This window comes from Oncorhynchus mykiss, chromosome 11, assembly GCF_013265735.2.
Source record: "Oncorhynchus mykiss isolate Arlee chromosome 11, USDA_OmykA_1.1, whole genome shotgun sequence".
NCBI lineage: Eukaryota > Metazoa > Chordata > Actinopteri > Salmoniformes > Salmonidae > Oncorhynchus > Oncorhynchus mykiss.
The window spans coordinates 651857-657856 of record NC_048575.1 but is presented as its reverse complement, the minus strand read 5'-3'; positions in this window follow the sequence as shown (position 1 = coordinate 657856).

Genomic DNA, 6000 nt, shown 5'->3' with positions numbered 1-6000 from the left:
TAAAGACCCAAATGGAGTTCCATACGTAAAGACCCTAACGGAGTTCCATACGTTAAGACCCAAACGGAGTTCCATACGCAGAGACCCAAACAGAGTTCCATACGTAGAGACCCAAACAGAGTTCAATACGTAAAGACCCAAACGGAGTTCCATACGTTAAGACCCAAACGGAGTTCCATACGTTAAGACCCAAACGGAGTTCCATACGTTAAGACCCAAACGGAGTTCAATACGTAAAGACCCAAACAGCATTCCATACGTTAAGACCCAAACGGAGTTCCATACGTTAAGACCCAAACGGAGTTCCATACGTTAAGACCCAAACGGAGTTCAATACGTAAAGAACCAAACAGCATTCCATACGCAGAGACCCAAACAGAGTTCCATACGTAGAGACCCAAACGGAGTTCCATACGCAGAGACCCAAACAGAGTTCCATACGCAGAGACCCAAACAGAGTTCCATACGCAGAGACCCAAACAGAGTTCCATACGTAAAGACCCAAACGGAGTTCCTTACGCAGAGACCCAAACGGAGTTCCATACGTAAAGACCCAAACGGAGTTCCATACGCAGAGACCCAAACAGAGTTCCATACGCAGAGACCCAAACAGAGTTCCATACGCAGAGACCCAAACGGAGTTCCATACGTAAAGATCAAAACGGAGTTCCATACGCAGAGACCAAAACGGAGTTCCATACGTAAAGACCCAAACGGAGTTCCATACTCAGATACCCAAACAGAGTTCCATACGTAAAGACCCAAACAGCATTCCATACGCAGAGACCCAAACAGCATTCCATACGCAGAGACCCAAACAGCATTCCATAACTAAAGACCCAAACGGAGTTCCATACGCAGATAGCCAAAAAGAGTTCCATACGTAAAGACCCAAACGGAGTTCCATACTCAGATACCCAAACAGAGTTCCATACGTAAAGACCCAAACAGCATTCCGTACGCAGAGACCCAAACAGAGTTCCATACGTATAGACCCAAACAGAGTTCCATACGTAAAGACCCAAACGAAGTTCCATATGTATAGACCCAAACAGAGTTCCATACGCAGAGACCCAAACGAAGTTCCATACGCAGAGACCCAAACAGCATTCCATACGCAGAGACCCAAACAGCATTCCATACGCAGAGACCCAAACGAAGTTCCATACGCAGAGACCCAAACAGCATTCCATACGCAGAGACCCAAACAGCATTCCATATGCAGAGACCCAAACGGAGTTCCATATGCAGAGACCCAAACGAAGTTCCATACGTAAAGACCCAAACAGCATTCCATACGCAGAGACCCAAACGGAATTCCATATGTAAAGACCCAAACAGCATTCCATACGCAGAGACCCAAACTGAGTTCCATACGCAGAGACCCAAACAGCATTCCATACGCAGAGACCAAAACAGCATTCCATACGTAAAGACCCAAACGGAATTCCATACGTAAAGACCCAAACGGAGTTCCATACGTAAAGACCCAAACGGAATTCCATACGTAAAGACCCAAACGGAGTTCCATACGCAGAGACGCAAACGACGTTCCATACGTAAAGACCCAAACGGAGTTCCATACGCAGAGACCCAAACAGCATTCCATACGCAGAGACCAAAACAGCATTCCATACGTAAAGACCCAAACGGAATTCCATACGTAAAGACCCAAACGGAGTTCCATGCGTAAAGACCGAAACGGAGTTCCATACGTAAAGACCCAAACAGAGTTCCATACGCAGAGACCCAAACAGAGTTCCATACGTAAAGACCCAAACGGAGTTCCATACATAAAGACCCAAACAGCATTCCGTACGCAGAGACCCAAACGGAGTTCCATATGCAGAGACCCAAACGGAGTTCCATACGCAGAGACCCAAACGGAATTCCATATGTAAAGACCCAAACAGCATTCCATACGCAGAGACCCAAACGGAATTCCATATGTAAAGACCCAAACAGCATTCCATACGCAGAGACCCAAACGGAATTCCATATGTAAAGACCCAAACAGCATTCCATACGCAGAGACCCAAACAGCATTCCATACGCAGAGACCCAAACGGAGTTCCATACGCAGAGACCCAAACAGCATTCCATACGCAGAGACCCAAACAGCATTCCATACGCAGAGACCCAAACAGCATTCCATACGCAGAGACCCAAACAGCATTACATACGCAGAGACCCAAACAGCATTCCATACGCAGAGACCCAAACAGCATTCCATACGCAGAGACCCAAACAGCATTCCATACGCAGAGACCCAAACAGCATTCCATACGCAGAGACCCAAACAGCATTCCATACGCAGAGACCCAAACAGCATTCCATACGCAGAGACCCAAACAGCATTCCATACGCAGAGACCCAAACAGCATTCCATACGCAGAGACCCAAACAGCATTCCATACGCAGAGACCCAAACGGAGTTCCATACGTAAAGACCCAAACGGAGTTCCATATGTAAAGACCCAAACGGAGTTCCATACGTAAAGACCCAAACGGAGTTCCATACGTAAAGACCCAAACGGAGTTCCATATGTAAAGACCCAAACGGAGTTCCATACGTAAAGACCCAAACGGAGTTCCATACGTAAAGACCCAAACGGAGTTCCATACGCAGAGACCCAAACGGAGTTCCATACGCAGAGACCCAAACGGAGTTCCATACGCAGAGACCCAAACGGAGTTCCATACGTAAAGACCCAAACGGAGTTCCATACGCAGAGACCCAAACGGAGTTCCATACGTAAAGACCCAAACAGAGTTCCATACGTAGAGACCCAAACAGAGTTCCATACGCAGAGACCCAAACGGAGTTCCATACGTAAAGACCCAAACGGAGTTCCATACGTAAAGACCCAAACGGAGTTCCATACGCAGAGACCCAAACGGAGTTCCATACGCAGAGACCCAAACGGAGTTCCATACGCAGAGACCCAAACGGAGTTCCATACGTAAAGACCCAAACGGAGTTCCATACGCAGAGACCCAAACGGAGTTCCATACGTAAAGACCCAAACAGAGTTCCATACGTAGAGACCCAAACAGAGTTCCATACGCAGAGACCCAAACGGAGTTCCATACGTAAAGACCCAAACGGAGTTCCATACGCAGAGACCCAAACGGAGTTCCATACGTAAAGACCCAAACGGAGTTCCATACGCAGAGACCCAAACGGAGTTCCATTCGTAAAGACCCAAACGGAGTTCCATACGCAGAGACCCAAACGAAGTTCCATTCGTAAAGACCCAGAACCCAGACCCATTCTGACACCCAGAATGTCAGAATGTTATGAACTAGAATGGTAGAATTTACTAAACTAGAATGGTAGAATGTACTGAACTAGAATGGAAGAATGTACTAAACTAGAATGGTAGAATGTTATGAACTAGAATGGTAGAATGTACTGAACTAGAATGGTAGAATGTACGGAACTAGAACGGTAGAACGTACTGATCTAGAATGGTAGAATGTACTGAACTAGAGTGGTAGAATGTACTGAAATAGAATGGTAGAATGTACTGAACTAGAATGAGAGAATGTACTGAACTAGAATGGTAGAATGTACTGAAATAGAATGGTAGAATGTACTGAACTAGAATGAGAGAATGTACTGAAATAGAATGGTAGAATGTACTGAACTAGAATGAGAGAATGTACTGAACTAGAATGGTAGAATGTACTGAACTAGAATGGTAGAATGTACTGAACTAGAATGGGAGAATGTACTGAACTAGAACCTACTGAACTACAATGGAAGAATGTACTGAATTAGAATGGTAGAATGTACAGAACCAAGCATGGCAGAATGTACTAAACTAGAATGGCAGGATGGAATTAACTAGAATATACTGTACTAAGAGTGGTAGAATGGACTGAACTAGAATATATTGAACTAAGAAGGGTAGAATGTACTGAACTAAAACGGTAGAATGTACTGAACTAGAGTGGTATAATGTACTGAACTAAAACGGTAGAATGTACTGAACTAGAATGGTAGAATGGACTGAACTAGAATAGTTGAATGGACTGAACTAGAATGCACTGAACTAGAATGGTAGAATGTACTGAACTAGAATGGTAGAATGTACTGAACTAGAATGGTAGAATGGACTGAACTAGAATGGTAGAATGTACTGAACTAGAATGGTAGAATGGACTGAACTAGAATGCACTGAACTAGAATGGTAGAATGTACTGAACTAGAATGGTAGAATGTACTGAACTAGAATGGTAGAATGGACTGAACTAGAATGGTAGAATGTACTGAACTAGAATGGTAGAATGGACTGAACTAGAATGGTAGAATGTACTGAACTAGAATGGTAGAATGTACTGAACTAGAATGGTAGAATGTACTGAACTAGAATGGTAGAATGGACTGAACTAGAATAGTAGAATGTACTGAACTAGAATGGTAGAATGTACTGAACTAGAATGGTAGAATGGACTGAACTAGAATAGTAGAATGTACTGAACTAGAATGGTAGAATGTACTGAACTAGAATGGTAGAATGTTATGAACTAGAATGGTAGAATGTACTGAACTAGAATGCACTGAACAAGAATGGTAGAATGTACTGAACTAGAATGGTAGAATGCACTGAACTAGAATGGTAGAATGTACTGAACTAGAATGGTAGAATGTACTGAACTAGAATGGTAGAATGTTATGAACTAGAATGGTAGAATGTACTGAACTAGAATGGTAGAATGCACTGAACTAGAATGGTAGAATGTACTGAACTAGAATGGTAGAATGTACTGAACTAGAGTGGTAGAATGCACTGAACTAGAATGGTAGAATGTACTGAACTAGAGTGGTAGAATGCACTGAACTAGAATGGTAGAATGTACTGAACTAGAATGGTAGAATGTACTGAACTAGAGTGGTAGAATGCACTGAACTAGAATGGTAGAATGTACTGAACTAGAATGGTAGAATGTACTGAACTAGAGTGGTAGAATGTACTGAACTAGAGTGGTAGAATTCACTGAACTAGAATGGTAGAATGTACTGAACTAGAATGGTAGAATGTACTGAACTAGAATGGTAGAATGTACAGACCTAGAATGGTAGAATGTACTGAACTAGAATGGTAGAATGTACTGAACTAGAATGGTAGAATGTTATGAACTAGAATGGTAGAATGTACTGAACTAGAGTGGTAGAATGTACTGAACTAGAGTGGTAGAATTCACTGAACTAGAATGGTAGAATGTACTGAACTAGAATGGTAGAATGTACTGAACTAGAATGGTAGAATGTACAGACCTAGAATGGTAGAATGTACTGAACTAGAATGGTAGAATGTACTGAACTAGAATGGTAGAATGTACTGAACTAGAATGGTAGAAGGGAAGATAATGCCATCATACAACAGAGACCTCTGAATGCTCTCTATGAATGGCCAACTGACATTTACTCCTGTAGTGCTGACCTGTTGTTGCACCTTCGATAACCACTGGGATTATTATGTGACCCTGCTGTTCATCTATGAACGTTTGAACATCTTGAAGAACGATGGCCATTTACTCTTATAATCTCCACCAGTACAGCCAGTAGAGGACTGGCCACCCCTCAGAGCCTGGTTCCTCTCTACCCAGTACAGCCAGTAGAGGACTGGCCACCCCTCAGAGCCTGGTTCCTCTCTACCCAGTACAGCCAATAGAGGACTGGTCACCCCTCAGAGCCTGGTTCCTCTCTACCCAGTACAGCCAGTAGAGGACTGGTCACCTCTCAGAGCCTGGTTCCTCTCTACCCAGTACAGTCAGTAGAGGACTGGCTACCCCTCAGAGACTGGTTCCTCTGGTCTACCCAGTACAGCCAGTAGAGGACTGGTCACCCCTCAGAACCTGGTTCCTCTCTACCCAGTACAGCCAGTAGAGGACTGGCCACCCCTCAGAGCCTGGTTCCTCTCTACCCAGTACAGCCAGTAGAGGACTGGTCACCCCTCAGAACCTGGTTCCTCTCTACCCAGTACAGCCAGT